The sequence below is a fragment of the Heterodontus francisci genome, chromosome 16 (genome assembly GCF_036365525.1).
Source record: "Heterodontus francisci isolate sHetFra1 chromosome 16, sHetFra1.hap1, whole genome shotgun sequence".
Lineage (NCBI taxonomy): Eukaryota > Metazoa > Chordata > Chondrichthyes > Heterodontiformes > Heterodontidae > Heterodontus > Heterodontus francisci.
Genome location: NC_090386.1, coordinates 81,618,884 through 81,637,236, shown reverse-complemented (window position 1 = coordinate 81,637,236; position 18,353 = coordinate 81,618,884). Strand labels below are relative to the sequence as shown.

Below are 18,353 nucleotides of genomic sequence, written 5' to 3'. Positions count from 1 at the left end.
CTGACAGATAGACATCTATCCGGAATAATCCGCATTGCTACATCAAGCATGCAGGCAGACATTGACTACTTCTACAAGCAAAAACAATGCCAGGTATCTCACTAAATTAGTGTCCAACATAGTGACTAGAAAGTAAGTTAATAAATTAGTCTTCTCATTTAATGCTTGTTCACCAAAATGCACATTTTTTGTCGTTTTGATTAATAGCAAAATAAATTTCTAATAACCTTATCTTTCCAAAATTTGTTCACTGGCCCCCTATGTAGGACAAAAATTATAATGTGGCTCCTCACATGAAAAGGTTGGACACCCCTGCCTTACACAGTCCTTTTTGATGACGATATCCTTTGCGATTAAAAGTCCTAAACTCCTCCCAGTAGCAATGGGTTGGATCTCCCAGACCTTTTCAAAAATCAATGTCCTCTTTGCTCACTTCTCTGAACTCTTCCGACCTGGAGGTCAGTGAATAAGGTGTTTCCTGGTGATCCAGCTGGTTTTCTACTTCTCCGCAAGCTTCATCTTTCAAAACAGGTTCAAGTCTTCGCAGCCTTTTACTGTATCAGGCTTCTGAGTGCAGGTGTCACCTCTTTCTCTCAAGGCTGCAGCCGCTGGGTTCCTTTCTTACAGCCTGTCTGCCTTCTGAAAACCTGTTAAATTTATCTGGACTCACTGACTCCTTGTTTTACAATCTGAAAGTCTGGGAGGGCAAAACCCATTGTTCTTCAGGTGTTCACCGTGCACTCTCTGCTTTTCAAAAAAGTCTTTGATCTATCTTGCCCTTTAGGACAGTGAATGTGAGGTCACCTGACATTCCGGACTCCATTTTAAACTTTTAAAAATCACAGTTTTTAAAACATAATCATGTTACGAAGTCCAGCATTCATAACAGTTGGTGTGACCGATAGTGTACAGGGTAAAGGAAACCCAGCTGAGAGAAAGAGAGTGAGGAACCACAGAAATTGATCCTATCCAACAGGTACAATGTACTTGTTACCTGTGAGGCTAAGGGTACAGACAGTCGAAAGTACAGCCAGAATGCGAACCATGGCGCCCTGGAGCAGGAAGCTGTGGTAGCTGTTGGGGATTCAATAATCAGGAGGACAGGTTGCATGCTTTGTAAGCAGGATCAAGAGTTCCACATGGTTTGTTGCCTACCTGCTGCCAAGGTGAGGTACATTTCGAACCACTTTGATAGGATATTGGTGAGGGAGGGGGAGGATGCAGTCATTGAAATCCATGTTAGGACCAACAACATAGGGAAGAGTAGGCAAGAGGTCCTGTTTGGAGAGGACCAGGAACTAAGAGCTAAATTAAAGGACAGACAATAATCTCTGAATTATTAACTGAGCCACGTGCAAATTGACACAGAGATAAGCAGATTAGGGAATTGAACATGTGGCTGAAGGAGTGGTGTGGGAAAGAGGGGTTCCATTCCATGGGACACTGGCACCAGTACTGGGACAGAAAAGAAATGTACCGTTGGGATTGTCTCCACCTGAATCAAGCTGGGATCAGAGTTCTAGCGGAATGGATAAATAGGGCAGTCACAGGATTTTAAACTAGTAAGTGAGGTGGAGGCAGAGGGCTTAGGTGGAACAGGTTGTATAAATAATAGTTCAGAAACAAACAGAAGGACAGAGTATAGAGGAAGAGTCAGAAATTGTGCTTTAATGAAAACTAAAAGATGTAAAGTAATTAAACCAGGAGAGAAATAGGAAGCGTGTGGGGGTAAAATATTAGAGCAGATGGACAGGTTAGGGTTTGTGGCCCAAATAAGGGCTCTTCATACAAACGCATAGAATATAAGGAACAAATTGAATGAATTGCAAGCAAAAATTCAACTTGGAGGGTAAGACATGGCAGCCATTACTGGGATATGGCTGCAAGATGATGGGAACTAAATATACCAGGTTATAAGGTACACAGGAAAGATAGATAAAATAGTAGAAGGGAAGGAGTAGACTTAATGATGAAGAATGAAATCACTTCAATGATAAGAAAAGATATAACGAGAAGTAAGCAGGCAGTGGAGACTTTATGGGTGGAATTAAGAAATAGAATAGAATTAAGGCTGTAGTGGGAGTAGCCTAGAAATGGTAACTTGTATAAATGCTGAGGTTAGTCAAGCATGTAGCAAAGGCAGAGTATTTTAAGGGGAGATTTCGATTTTCAATAGATTGGGAAAAGCAGACTAGAACACATCAGGAAAGTAGTGAATTTCTTGATTGAGTCCAGGACAGTTTTCTGCAACAATAGAACCAATAAGGGTGAAAGCCATATTAGATTTAATAATAAGTAATGTGCCAGATTTAGTTAACACACAAACAGTGGCGCAGTCATTACCGCCGCAGCCTCACAACTCCAGCGACCCGGGTTCGATTCTGGGTACTGCCTGTGCAGAGTTTGCAAGTTGTCCATGTGGGTTTTCGCCGGGTGCTCCGGTTTCCTCCCACAGCCAAAGACTTGCACGTTGATAAGTAAATTGGCCATGAGAAATTGCCCCTAGTATAGGTAGGTGGTAGGGGAATTGAAGGAAGGTGGGGATGTGGTAGGAATATGGGATTAGTGTAGAGTTAGTATAAATGGGTGGTTGATGGTCAGCACAGACTCAGTGGGCCAAAGGGCCTGTTTCAGTGATGTATCACTAAATAAAAAAAGTGCATGAACAGTTGTCTAATAATCATAATAATATGATTATGTTCAACATAGAGTTTGAAAGGGAGAATGGTGAAATAGCTTCTAGGATTCTAGATTTTTTTAATTCATTCTTGGGATGTGAGCATAACTGGCAAGGCCAGCATTTATTGCCCATCCCTAATTGCCTTTGAGAAGGTGGTGGTGAGCTGCCTTCTTGAACGGCTAGAGTCCATGTGGTTTAGGTACACCCACAGTACTGTTAGGGAGGGAGTTCCAGGATTTTGACCCAGTGACAGTGAAGGAACAGCAATATAATTCCAAGTCAGGATGGTGTGTGACTTGGAAGGGCAGTTGCAGGTGCTGGTGTTCCCATGCCTCTGCTGCCCTTGTCTTTCTAGGTGGTAGAGGTCGCGTATTTGGAAGGTCTTGTCTAAGGAGCCTTGGCAAGTTGCTGCAGTACATCGTGTAGATGGTACACATTGTTGCCACTGTGCACCAGTGGTGGAGGGAGTGAATGCTTATGGTGGTGGATAGGGTGCCAATCAAGCAGGCTACTTTGTCCTGGATGGTGTCGAGCTCCTTGAATGTTGTTGGAGCTGCCTCTTCCAGGCAAGTGAAGAATATTCCACCACACTCCTGATTTGTGCCTTGTAGATGGTGGACTGGGTTTGGGGAGTCAGGAGGTGAGTTACTTGCCACAGAATTTGCAGCCTCTGACCTGCTCTTGTAGCCACAATATTTAGATGGTTGGTCCAGTTCAGTTTCTGGTCAATGGTAACACCCCAGGATGTTGATGATGGGGAATTCAGTGATGGTAATACCATTGAACATCAAGGGGAGATGATTAGATTCTCTCTTGTTGGAGATGGTCATTGCCTGGCACTTGTGTGGCGTGAATTTTACATGCCACTTCTCAGTCCAAACCCAGATGTTGTCAAGGCCTTGCTGCATGCGGGCACAGACTGCTTCAGTATCTGAGGAGCTGCGACTGGCACTGAACATTGTGCAATCATCAGCAAACATTCCCATTTCTGACCTTATGATGGAGGGAAGGTCATTGATGAAGCAGCTGAAGATGGTTGGGTCTCAGACATTACCCTGAGGAACTCCTGCAGTGATATCCTGGGGTTGAGATAATTGGCCTCCCACAGCCATCTTCCTTTGTGCTAGGTATGACTCCAACCAGTGGTGAGATTTCCCCCTGGTTCCCATTGACTTCAATTTTGCTAGGACGCCTTGATGCCACAATTGGTCAGCTCTTGTGTCCATGTTTCAACCAAGGCTGTCATGAGGCTTGGAGCTGTGTATTTAGCTAAGGCTGACTTCAATGGAATGAGACTGAGACTGTCCACAGAAAACTGGGCAAATCTGGGTAAAATGACAAGATCAGTGGGAAGTGTTCAAAAATGAAGTTAATGTGATACAGAACCAGCTTATACCCAAAAGGGGCAAAAGTTCTACTTTCCAAAAAAGACAGCCATGGACAACTAAACAGATAAAAGACAACATGAAACTAAAAGAAAAAGCATATAAAATTGCAAAAAAAGCACAGATCCTGATGAATGGGAAAGATATGAAGAGCAGTGAAGGGTGACAAAGCAGTTAATAAGAGTGACAAAAAGGGAGTATAAAAAGAAGCATGCAAGGGATATCAAAATCAGCACAAAAAACCTTTGCAATTATATTAGGAAAAGAAGGGTGGTCAGAAGCAATGTAGGCCTCTTGAAAACTGATAACGGTGATAATGTCAATGAAAATGAGGAAATGATGGACTAGCTGAATAATTATTTTGCTTCAGTAGTTAGAGTAGAGGAGGTCAGCACGCCAGACATCCCAGGGAAACTATTATTGCACCAGGAACTGAACAAATTAAGGTAAGCAATTTAACAGTAATGGAGAAATTAATGGCACTAAAGAGTGACAAGACCCCCAGGACCAGATAGTTTCAATCCCAGGGGTTTGAAAGAAGTAAGTGGAACATTTCAGATGCCTTAATTATAATTTTCCAAATTTCTTTCAATTTGGGACCCCTTAATTTAGATTGGAAAATTGAACATGTCACTCTGTTATTTAAGAAAGGTGACATAGGGAAATCAGGGAATTATAGATCAGTTGGCCCCAACATCAATTGTCGGGAAATTTCTAGAGTCTATAATTAAGGATAAAGTGACAGACATGTTGACAATTTTCAACTGATCAGAGAGATCCAGCATGGATTTGTAAAAGGTAGATGATGCCCGATGAATCTGACTGAATTTTTTGAAGATGTAACTAAAGTGGACAGGGGAATGTCTATGGATGTTATTTATCTGGACTTCCACAAGGCATTTGATAAAGTCCCTCATTAGAGACTGTTAGCTAAAGTTGAAGCTCATGGAATTCAAGACAAATTATTGACCTGATTAGGGAAGTGGCTGAGTGGCAGGAGACAGAGAGTAGGGTTAATGGGCAGGTACTCTAATTGGCAGGATGTGACTAGTGGTGGCCCACGGGGATCTGTGTTGGAGCCTCAACTATTCACCGTATTTATTAAAAACTTAAATATGGGATAGAAAGCCACATTTCCAAATTTGCTGATGACACAAAAGTAAGCAGCATTGTCAACAGTTTAGGTGAAAGCATAAAAATAAAAATAGATATTAATAGATTAAGTGAATGGACAAAACCATGGTAAATTGATTTCAGTATAGGCAAGTGTAAGATCATCCACTTTGGACGTAAAAAGAATAGATCAGAGTACTTTATAAATGGTGAAAAGCTAGAAACAGTGAAGGTCCAAAGACACTTAGAAGTCCATGTACATAGATCTTTAAAATGCCATGGACAAGTATAAAATATGATCATAAAGGTAAATGGAATGCTGGTCTTTAAATCTAGAGGACCAGAATGCAAGGGGTTTAGAAGTCATGCTGTTTTAGAAGACAAATCCCTGGTTAGACCTCACCTGGACTAGTGTGAGCAGTTCTGAGCACCACACCACAGGAAGGATTTATTGGCCTTGGAGGGAGTACAGCGTAGATTTACAAGAGTGACTCAGAGGGTTAAAATATGAGGAGAGGTTACACAAACTAGGGTTGTATTACCTGGATGTTGGAAGATTAAGGGATGATGTGAGCAAAGTTTCAAGATATTAAAGGGAACTGATAGAGTAGATAGAAACTGTTGGTTGGGGAATCTAGTGTTAGGGTCTGAAGTTCTGTTATTGGATGATAAATAACTGGGGTAGTTTAAGATAATGGGGTGAACAGGTGTTGGGTGTTAATTAGTTAATTGTATTCAAGTGTGTATATATAAAGAAGAGCCAGCCAACACTGGCTAATGGTGTTGTTTGGAGAGTAGAAGTAAGCTCTGTGGCAAGCAATAAACAATCTCCACCAAAGCATCCTACTCTCAGTGTCTTCGTCACAAGTAGGCTTGGAAGTTTCTCTAACATCTAGGACTAGGGGACATAGCTGAAAAATTAGAGCCAGGCATTTTGTGAGTGAAATTAGGAAACACTACTACATGAAAAGGGTGGTAGAAGTTTGAAACTCTCTTCCGCAAATTGATGCTAGATCAATTGTTAATTTTATATCTGAAAATGATAGGTTTCAATGAATCTAAGGTATTAAAGGATATGAGACAAAGGCAGTTTTATGGAGTTTGGTCACAGATCAGCCATGATCTCACTGAATTACGGAACAGGCTCGCAGGGCTAAATGGCCTACTCCTGTTTCTATGATCCTATTATTATAGAGGCCAGTTTCAGCAATTATTATCTAGGTGCAGCTAGCTGTGGCATGTGAGTACTAGCACATTCTGATTTTGTTAAACCCAGTTATAGTAACAGGCAGTAATAAGACAACAATACATGTGCAGGTCATATGAGAATATTTAATGTCTTTAGAAACAGGTAGGAACAAGCAGAAACTTGAGCTTCTGAACATTTTGGATCAGAAGCAGATTGGATGCTTTAAAACTTGCACAGGCAACATACTTTGTTGATGCTTAGTTAGTACAAAGAGAAACTGTCTGAAAGACTTGTTACCTTTCCTATGCATGTGTCTTAATAGCCAGTCTGGGTGGCACCTGTCACAAGGTGCATAACTTGGGTATTTTTATGTGATCGGACATTGGTTGCTTCAGCAGTTTCTATTGAAAAACAAGATCTGACGGTGGAACTGCAGCCAAGGTGAAAAAATAAATTTTATACTTAAATCGTAAGAACATAGGAACAGGAATAGGCCACTTAGCCCCTTGAGCCTGTTCTGCCATTCAATAAGATCATGACTGATCTGCGGCCTAACTCCATATCCCTTTAGTATCTTTGGTTAACAAAAATCTATCAATCTCAGATATAAAATTAACAATTGACCTAGCATCAATTGCCATTTACAGAAGAGAGTTCCAAACTTCTACCGCCTTTGCGTGCAGAAGTGTTTCCTAATTTCACCCCTGAAAGGTCTGGCTCTAATTTTTAGACTATGCTCCTAAGTCCGAGACACCCCAACTACTGGAAGTAGTTTCTTTCTATTCATTCTCTCTATTCTCTGTTCCCCTTAATATCTTGAAAATTTCAATCAAATATCCTCTTAATCTTCTAAATTCCAGGGAATGCAACCCTAGTTTGTGTAATCTCTCTGCATAATTTAATCCTTGGAGTCTAGGTATCATTCTAGTAAATCTATGGTACACTCCCTCCAAGGCCAACATATCCTTCCCAAGTGTGGTGCTCAGAACTGATCTCAGTACTCCAGGTGTGATCTAGCCAGAGCTTTGTATAGCTGAAGCATGAATCCTACCCCTTGTATTTTAAGTTTAGTTTGTAAGTGACACAATGTACTCCTTAATATCTGAGTGTTAATAATGATGCAATGGAGCAATTAGTTCTTTGCCAACATTAATATTCAGCAGTATTTGGATGACATTTAACAAAGCATTGTTCATGCACAATGTTCTACTTTTCCTCAATTTAAGAGTGAGCAGAACCTGCAGTATAACTTAATGAGGCCTATTTATAGCACTCTCAAAGCAGTATAAGGGCAGCATTAGAAACATAAGGACAAAATATAATTACCACAGGGAAAGGATATTGTGAATCTATGGGCTGAATTTTACAGAGCACCCCCCCTCCCCCGACGTCAGGTTTCGCGGCAGGTGGTGGGGGAGGGAATGCCTCCAGGAGAAGGCCGCCACACACCCCAATGCCGGGAGGGCCCAGCCTGTTATTGCCGGCAGCGGTGAGGCCTCGAGGCAGCACCCCTGCCGTCAGCGATGGGACCCCCATTTGCATAGTTAAATCAATGTAAATGAATGCATTAATTATACTTATGTTCACGCCGTCTGTCCTGGTGCGATCTTCCTGTCGCTGGCCAGCACTCCCGCACCCTTTGGATCCCCGTCTGGGGAAACGACACAGAACACCGGTTTGGGGGGGGGCGGGGGAAAGGTATGTTTCTTAGTGCGGGAGTGGGGGGACATGGGGTCAAAGTGACATCATTAGTGTAGGGGATGGTGGGAAGGGTTTTAGGTTAAAGTTTATGCACTTTGGCAGGTGGGGGGGGGAAGATCAGGTGGGCAAGGTAAGTGTTTTGGGGGGAGGAGGGCAAGTTACTAATTTTATGGTTATTGGGGGGGTTGGGAGAGGGGTAAAATAAATGTTTTTAATTTTTTTTATTAACTGTACCTTTAAATCTTTAAATTTAACAGCAGGGCTCAAAGCCCTTTAAAAATGGCGTCAGCACCTGCACACAGGCAGCTGACTCCATTGCCGGGAAGGAACAGCCACCCCCTCCACATCATCGGAGGTGGCGGCCCACCCAGCTATTTAAATAAGCCGCCGCGCTTAGGATTGCAGCAGCTCCGCGATGTGCGGCCCGATTTCGGCAGCAGGAATATAAAGTTCAGCCCTATGTGTGTTTTGTGAAAGACTTGAAGAATTTACTGGATGGGTTTGGGTGTGATTTTCATTTCCGAGTGGGAAACAGGTTGGAGATGGGAGAGGCCAGAGCAATGAGCTCTATAAATATCTGCTTCTGAACAGTACAGGGTAATGTTCATTGTCCATACTTTTGAAATAAAAATTATTTTTGTAGGGACCAGCTGAATATAACTGCTTTACTCAAGATAGCAGGATCAGTAAGAACAGCAAAGATGCTAAGAAAGTCAGTCTTAGCCAGGCAGTACCAGTATCAGTTTGTCTAGATGGGCTGAATGTGAAATTCACAAAAGACGTCATTTCATTTCTGAGCTGATGAGGAATGGGCTACACTTCCTATCTCATGCTATAACCTATGACTTGAAAGGCAGGAATACTTGAGTCTTCCTAAGCAAAATATATACAAAACTTGCATGTTTGCCATAAATGCTATACAATGCATCTTTATTAGTGTGTTGTTAATTGCTGCAGACTTTATTTGACATGTTGAAGTGTATGGCACAGTGAAATATATATACTGTTACAAAAATAACAGGCATAACATAGTGCAGCTTGGAGAAAATGTTTCCTTAAAAGCATGTTCACCCCACTAATTGCTGATTTGAACTAATTGTGAGGGTAAAATAGTTATTTAAAATTTACAAATAGTCATTTAGTAGTACAGAACTTGAGAATTGCTGAAAATGGAGACATGTTGTTGAAGCTTTTCATCTTGCACTCATCAGGGGCAGTTAACTGTCAGTCACTGTAAACTGGTGCATTCTCCATGGCAATGCCTCTACCAATCAGAGTTCACTTGCCAACCAATCAGCACTCTCGTCTCATGCAGTATAAGTTGTTGTTTTCCCTTACATTGGTTATTCTTGCGTATTGTCCTGATGACTGCAAGACGAAAAGCTTTGACAACATGTCTCTATTTTCAGCAATATTTAACATTTATTAAAGAGGGACCACAGCATCTCATCCATTTGTAAAAATTGAACCATTACTAAGAGTTAAGTCTCATTTAATACAGTGCTTTCCACTTTGGTCATTTTATTCTGGAGCATTCCACATTTTGTTTAACAATTAAATGTGGATAGCATCGGTATTGGCCTGAAGGAGTTAAGTGTAAGGAAGGCAAGTAAACATGAGAGGGTTGATTTTCTAGAAGTACACAACCAGTGGAGAGCCTCATCCATTTGGAGCATGTATTAGTAAGCCAGGGGCCTGGTCACCACAATTTTCTCTTGGGGACTGATGCATTCAGAAAAATCATCTCTATATAGTTGATACTGAAGCAGTCTTGGGGTAATGACCATCACTACTCAAAATTATTCAACTGAGCTTCCTCACCCTGTGCAGTACAATAAGTCCTTCAAGCCAGTGCCTGCAATGTGTCACCAGCCCTCACTGAAAAAAAAGAATTAAAAAATGCAGTAGAAGCAGGTTAACATTAAATCATAATTCTTTCAATGAGTCCTGATGGCAAGATGCTCCTTATATGACTGATAATGTAAAATTACTAGGATTGTTAAAAGTATATTTCTAATATGCTGCTTTAGGAGAGCTGAATAGAGGATAGTTGAAGGTTAGAGGTGTGACTGTTTTCATGCAAGTTGAGCAGAAACAGTGTTTTTTCCTGTTTTGTGTTTAGTAAATAGGCTCCTGTCCTTGTCAGTCCTGTTTCACCAGCAGATCACTCATATTCTTCACCCGGTAGCACCAAGATTAACAACAGCTAATTATTACTTGTCAGAAACCAGAGGATTTCCAGTTTCCCAAGGTTTTCCTGCTGAAGTACATGTTTTGAAATCATATACTTCAAGTGCTCAATCACCTCCAAACTGAAATCCATCAAGTTACAGACTGCTCGGTGTCAAATTTACTCTGATAGCACTGCTATGAAGCACCTTGAGACATTTTACTATGTTAAAGGCACTATATAAATGCCAGTCATTGTTGTCATCTGATGAATGAGGTTTGGTGCCGACTGCAACGCAGTATTTGTGAAGCAAAACATCAGGCGGACAGAATTGATTGAATTTTTACTTCCGTGATGGCTTCATGTACAGCTCTTCACAGGTATGTTGAGTTAGCATGTGGTAGCAGTAACTGCCCACACTGAACTGATTGAATTTCACATTGGAGTGGAGCTGTTCTCCTGTTTTACAGGAAAAATATTGTTTTAATTTTGTGACTTGGAGAGAAACAGCATCAATTCAGGCTTTCCTCTGATAGTATAAAATTGCTTGTTAATTATACTGCTGTCATCGTCATTGAGTCTGAATGCCTCAGACCTGATCCCAAATATTGCGAATAAATTAGCACATATGCTGTAAATGACACGGTCCATGTTATATATTACATACAAGAGTAGCTGGAGCCAGTAGTATTTTCACAAAGAGAGACACTAATTGAAGAAGTTCTGATGAAAGGTCACAGACCTGAAATGTTAACTTTGCTTCTCTCTCCACAGATGCTGCCAGACCTGAATATTTCCAGCACTTTCTATTTTCATTTCTGATTTCCAGCATCTGCAGTATTTTGCTTTTATTACACGAGTTGAAGAGTCCACTGGGAAAATATATACTCATTGTCAGATAATTTGAACTTTTAGTGTTTTAAAGACAAGTACAGCTGTGGTCTGACAAATATTTATAAAAGTTAAGTGAAATTACAGTTGTGTGGATATGTATGTTGCTCTGTTTTAATACACATGTTTCATTAGGGCCCTAGTGCCATATCGAAGAATGAGCTTCACTCAGATCACTTTCAGGTGCATGGTAATGAAAAGTTGCTTTTCTATGTAGGTGGATTTATACTACAGCTTTAGCAATAGTGTGAAACAGACACCGCTTTGTTCTGAAACTAAAGGTGTGGTGTAAATCCAGATTCAGGGTGTTACAGGTCAGATGGCCAGGTGGTGAAGGATATAACTGGAGCCTACACTTCATACACTAATAAGCTTTTATGCACCTCCTATCCAACAGCCACAGTTTCAGTCAGCTCCTATAAATATGACCATAGCTCCGCAGTTAATACCCACCACCTAAATACAATTAAACACCCAATTAATCTACAGTTAACACAGGGTCTGATCTGACTCTGGAGAGGTTCCTGGAGTAGGGAGTTTCACACCACCTCCATTTGACACTGCATGGACTGTAAATCCAGATCACTGTCAAACTTGGTGGAAGAAGTATCTGGTGAATTCATTGGATCTTCTGGACAATTTTTAAACCGACCTACAATTAACTTGGGAAAAGTGTAAAATGCTGCCAGTTTTATAATTAACTTGTTGGATTAGGATTTATGCATGTCCCTTGGCAAGAAAAAGGGCTCCCTTTAGTTCAGTTTATAAATTAGTATTAGTACTGAAACACACAGGTTAGGAAAGTTTCAGGTTCAATTTACAGACATTACTGTGTTAGTTACTTTCCAGTGGACCAGACTAAGAGTAAAATCCCCATTTTCACTGCTAGTGTTCCACTGAAATTGCCATCAGATGGTTAGGGTTCATTCCAACTGTAGTGCCACCATTAGTTTGGAGGGTGCAATTACAGTCTGACAAGTTTATATAATCAGTTCCCATTTAGAAATGTGGACATAGGAACTTTAATGGAATATATGGGCTGACCTTTATGTTACCACCGCTGTAATTGGCAGCAACCGTAAAAAATGGCAGCCCACACATGCGGGCTATACTCCATGGAGTGCCGCAATATTAAACGTGGCGGCTTATTTACATGGCCGGGGTGGACTGCGCCCCCCGATGACATGGAGAGGGCGGGCGGTCTGTCCATGGCCACTGCGTCCGGCGCCATTGTGTAGGCACTGCACAATTTTTAAAGGGCTTCACGCCCTTACATTTCATTTGAATTTTTAAATAGTCACTGAAAATTTATTCAAACAAATTAAATAAATGTTTTAAGCCCCTCTCCCACCCTCCCATGACCAAACAATTCATTCCTTGCCCTATCCCCCCAAAATACTTACCTTGTGCACCTGACCATCTGCCCCCAAAGTTCACAAACTTTAATCTTAACCCTTCGCACAACCCCTTTGACCAATGAAATTAGTTTTACCCCACTCCCCCACCCTGCACTGAGAAACTGACCTGCTCCCCGTACCCCCCCCTCCACCACCAGTGTTCTGCTTTATATCAAAGCATGGAGATCCAACAGCACGGGAGTTCCGGCCACCGGCTCCAATAGACAACGGAACAGACAGCAGGAGCAGGTAAGTATTTAGTTCAGTCATTTGCAGTTTTTAAAATATGTAAATCTGGATCCTGTCACCAAGCGGCGAGGGCACCACCACGAGGCCTTGCTGCCGCCGGCAATATGGAGCCAAGCCTTTCCGGTGTCGGGGCCCGTGTCGTGCCTCTCCTAGAGGCATTTTCTGGGCACCGCCCCACCCCCCCCCCAGCCTCCCCCCCTCCCCCGCCATTACCGCCAACATTGAGGGGGTGGGGGGGCTGTAAAATCCAGCCCTATGTTTGTAAAATAAGAACAGTATAAGATTTTAAAATGGAACTGAATTTAGTCTTTGGCACCCTGGTCAAATTATCTCACAGTCCACCTGAAGAATACAAGTCGCCTTAACCCCCCATGTCCAATGGCCCAATATTACATTATTATTTAATTTGATAAGTTTCCTTTGTCTTTTTATGATTGGAGTTTTATTAGGAAGAACATATTGCCCTTGAAAGGAGTGCAGCTTAGATTTACCAAAATGATACCTGGAATCCAAGGGTTAAATTGTGAGGAGAGATTACACAAACTAATGTTGTACTCCCTGGAATTTCAAAGATTAATGGGTGATTTGATTTAAGTTTTCAGGATATTAAAGGGAACTGATAGGGTAGATAGAGAGAAAACATTTCCGCTAGCTGGGGCGTCTAGGTCTAGGGAGGCAAAGTCGAAAAATTAGTGCCAGACCTTTCGGGAGTGAAGCTCCAAACCGACAATCAAAGGGTGATAGAAGTTCTCCACAAATGGCAGTTTTTGCTGGGTCAGTTGTTAATTTTAAATCTGAGATTGATAAATTTTTCTTAACCAAGGGTATTAAAAGAGATGGGGAGTTATGTTGCAGAGCAGCCAAGATCTCATTCAATTGCAGAACAGGCTCAAGGAGCTAAATGGCCTACTCCTGTTCCTATGTTCCAATTCCTATGTTCCTATTAAAAAGGGGGAACCTTTGTTAGATTTATTTTATTTGTGTTGATAACACCGAGGCAACCCAGTGTCTAATTATGGGTTAACAGAAAAGGCAACGCTCCCCAGAGGTTGATTGATATAAAATAATAAACCCATTGAACAGCAGAGAGTAATGTCTGATTCTCTTGATTTTCTTTCCCTGTCATCTGGTGTAACATTAGAATAACTAACAGCTAAATAAGACAAAATAATACAAGCCATTTCTTTTCCTTTTCTGGTTAGACAGCATTGTTTGCTTTCTAATTTCTAACTTAATTCACTATTATTGTTAACTTGTTGAAACATGCTGGTCATTTGCAATGTTCTGCAAGTTTGTGTTAGAACAGAGAATGTTGGATGTCGAAATCCAGTTACTACATCGTCTGATAAGTCTGTTTTTAAAGTTAACGGTTCCTTTAATACAGGAACAACTTCAGTTCAAAATCAGCCAATGATCTACATGTGATCTATTTGTCCATTAAGCATTATTATTAGTCGCCATTAAGCAGTGAGCAATAAAAGGAGCTGAAATACAGATTAATAGTTATAACTTTAATTGAACATTTCACCTGTGAAAGAGGATTGGATTAAATCTCCACTTAAGTACGATTCACGTCTCTGAGCAATTTTCCCAAAATTGATTTAAGATGTTTTAATAAGTAGATAGATCATGACAATATTTAAACACTACTGAAAATAATTTAACACTTTCTCTTACTGGCACAATCCATGTAATAATATCGAGACTCGATAGCACTGTAAAAGGGGAGAAACTAACAGTGAACTCCATAGTGTTTCAACCAATGTAAAGTGAAACAAATTGGATGAAATGTTATGCAAAAGCAAAATACTGCGGATGCTGGCAATCTGAAATAAAAACAGAAAATGCTGGAAATATTCAGGTCAGGAAGCATCTGTGGAGAGAGAAGCAGAGTTAACATTTCAGGTTGATGACCTTTCATCAGAACTGGAAAAAGTTAGAGATATAACAGGTTTTAAGTAAGTACAGAGGCAGGGAAAGGGGGGAAGAAAGAGCAAAAGGCAAATTCTGTGATAGGGTGAAAGACAGGAGTGATTTAAAAGAAAAGAAAAAATAAAGACTTGCATTTATATAGTGCTGTCCATGACCACTGGATATCTCAAAGAGCTTTACAGCCAATGAAGTACTTTTGAAGTGTAGTCAGTGTTGTAATGTAGGAAACACGACAGTCAATTACCACATAGCAAGTTCCCATAAACAGCGATATGATAGTGGCTAGCAAGGGATTATGTCAACCATGGCTCAGTTGGTGGTACTATTGCCTCTGACTCACAAGGTTCTAGGTTCAAGTCCCATTCCATAGCTTGAGCTCAAAAATCATGGCTGACACTCCAATGTAGGTCTGAGGGAGTGCTTCACTGTTGGAGATGCTGTCTTTTGGATGAAATGTTAAACTGAGGTCCCATCTGCCTACTTGGGTGGATGTAAAAGAGCCCATGGCACTATTTTGAAGATAAGCAGAGGAGTTATCCCTCATGTCCTAGTCAATATTTACCCCACAATCAACTTCACAAAAGAGCAGATTATCTGCTCTGGTCATTATCACATTGCTGTTTGTGGGATAATAAAAGCAAAATACTACAGATGCTGGAAATCTGTTTGTGGGAATTTGCCGTATGCAAAATTGTTGCCTACATTATAGCAGTGATGATAATTCAAAGGTACTTCATTGGCTGTAAAACACTATATAAATGCAAGTCCTTTCTTTTGATAAATACTGGCTGGAACATCGGGGATAACTCCCCTGCTTTTCTTCAAAATTGTGCCATGGGATCTTTTATGTACATCTGAGAGGGCATTTGGGACCTCGGTTTAACATCTCATCTGAAAGACGGCACCTCTGACACTGCAGCATTCCCCGAAGTATCAGCCTTGACTTTTGTGCTCAAGTCCTGGAGTGGGACTCGAACCTAGAACCTTGCAAAAGTGCTAACTACTGAGCCATGGCTGATGCAAATGACAAAAAGGATGATGGTGCAAGGCAAATGGAGATAGTAATGGGACAAGTGAAGCACGATAGATGAGTCTAGAGGAGGTGTAAATGAAAATAGCAGAATCGTCACCAACAGCTGTCATACAAAAAAAAAGCCATCACTAATTATCTCTTTAAAAACTGCAAAACCCCAAGTGATTGAAATGTTGATCACGGTCAGTGCTGCCTTTGGAAATCAGAGTTGGCATCTACTACATCCACTTTTCAATTTTTCTGTCTTCTTTCTGAAGCACTTAATTTGTGATAAACCTCTTCTCAATCGGACATGAGTGGGTTAAACCCCAATAAGTACAATAAAGCGAGTTCTTTCTGTGATTCTTTGCAAGAAATTGGCAAATCCTCAACTAATAATTAACCGTCTCGATGCTGCTTTAACATTTAAAAAGCTGGCTCTGAAGTCGCATTAGTGTTTTGCATTAATACAAATTATTGCAACTCTTATACAGTGCACAGTAAATGCAAATAGTCGAGTGGTTTAAACTCTTCTGAGGGAGGTGACCTTCGAAAATAAGACTGGATTTAATCTGAGTTGTTCAAGGATATGTGAAGTTATGAGAATTCTCACAGATGAGTTCTAATCAAAATATCTTTTTTGTTTTTTATATTCAGTAAGAGTTGATTATTTGTAACTTTGTACGGACACTATTGTTTTTGCAGATTTTATTAACCAGCAGAGGGACAGATTGATCAAGTGTATATACAATACGACAATACTAAGTTGCTGACATGTACACAGTGAGTAAACAGAATGTCTTTAAACTGAGTTATATGTCATCTTGTTGACTGTTGTAGTGAATCTCAATGTTACCATATAGTTTTTATATAAGAATTATTAGATTCTGTTTATATTGCAACTTTGGCATTATGATGAAGTGGTTTCTGGAACCTGACCTGATGTTAGAAGGCAGTAGTGCGAGAGACCACCCCCCCCTCACCCCTCCTCCGCTCCCCCCCCCCCCCCCCAACCACCCACAATGCCCCAACCCCAAGAGGAGGCAGTCTGAACAATATGAATTTTATACTGTACAGAGGAGCATAACTCCAATGGGTTGTCAAATCAGGTTTTAAAAAGTGCTTGTGATCACTGAAGTGTTTTGAAAAAATACTTAACCAGAGTTGATTTAAATGTTCAGAGCGTATGGATGCTCCACCCACATACTCTCAAAATATTTGAAGTTTAATTACTAGGACTGGAGCTCTGTGCACGCCTGTAAGTACATATAGGCAGAGTTCCCTCCTGGGAGGGACAATCCAAATTGGCGCCAGACAAGATAAACAAAGAATGTTTGGTTGACACTGCTGCTACTCCTACCAATCTCAGACCATAAATGCATCCATAAGCTCTTTTTATGACTGTCTTTGGCCATCAACTCATGTGAGCCCAGATTTCATATAGCTGATGGCAACAATAACATAAAGCTACTGGATTTTTCTTAGAGCTCTTTTTTTTTACTGGTACATCCATACTACTGCCAGTCTTCCTTTGCCCAGTAAACATAGATGTGTGTGTTTGTGGTAACATCATGATGCATGCTACTATTTTCTATACTGACATCATAGAATGTTACATCACCAATGAAGGCCATTTTGCCCATCATACCTCTGCTGACTCCCTTGGAAGAAGTCCTGTTCCTCTGTCCTCCCCCTATAATTTTTAATGCTTTTTCCTAAATACTTATTGTTACAACCAGGTGCGAAAGGTGTCTGTTACTATCTTCACCTGGTCTTATTGTAACAGGGTTTAATTTTAAACACACTGTGTTTTGAGCTCCCCCTTTGTGAATCCTTTTTCAATTATAAGACAAAGAAACCATTTCACACAGGCTTTCTCAGGTTTAAAGAAGAAAGATTAAATTTTAATAAACCTTAAAACTTAAACTCTAATATGGTTCACGCCTACGGATCTACAATGCGCCCATGCTAGCATGCACACGCAATACACACATGCAAACAGGGACAGAAAACAGCAGAGGAAAAGTTAAGTAGAACAGTTTGAGGCAATATCTTGTTACTGTTTCTCGAGCTTGCTGTACTCCTTGATTGAAGATATGGTCTTGCGTTTTGTTAGGGCCCAGTATTCTTCATAAAACTTGGTTCACGTAGGAAACCTTTCTCTCTTTGATTTTCATGTGTTTTCACAAGCTTCTGTTCTGTGGGAAGAAGATGGAAGCAGGAATTCTTGCTTCAGTTCCAGGAAAGATCTTTACTCCATGAGCACATGGCTTTGTCTCAGTTCAAATCCTGTTTTCTCCAATTGAAAACTCTCAGTTCAAAACTCTGCAACAGTCAGTTTGTCATGTGACTAAAACTGGTCTGACCACTTCTATTTTGGGGAGCAACTACTGGGTCCCCATTGTTTTAACATTGTCTGGTACTATGCAAATGTCCTTCCAGTCAGGGCTTGCAATTTTAAATTTTACATAGGGCGGGGGGACGGAAAATGAGCCGCCTGCCCCAGGCCAATCAAGGCCCTTAGTTGCCAATTAACGGCCACTTAAGGACCTTCGCCCGCCTCCACGGGGATTTTACCTGTGGCAAATGGGTATCCTGGAGCCAGGAAAGGCCTCCCAGTGAAAGTTGGTGGCC

General features: G+C 40.9%; 2 protein-coding genes across 2 annotated transcripts in view; one reads left to right on the top strand and one right to left on the bottom strand.

Annotated features, from left to right (window-relative positions):
• The window catches only part of slc2a10 (solute carrier family 2 member 10), a 67,463-nt gene that overhangs the window by 41,565 nt on the left and 7,545 nt on the right, over nt 1-18,353 (bottom strand). The window lies entirely within an intron of this gene.
• The window catches only part of sgk2a (serum/glucocorticoid regulated kinase 2a), a 49,637-nt gene continuing 47,733 nt past the window's right edge, over nt 16,450-18,353 (top strand). Inside the window, exon 1 of the mRNA XM_068048841.1 lies at nt 16,450-16,502. The gene's annotated coding sequence lies outside the window, so the exon portion shown is untranslated. The remainder of the gene's footprint in view (nt 16,503-18,353) is intronic.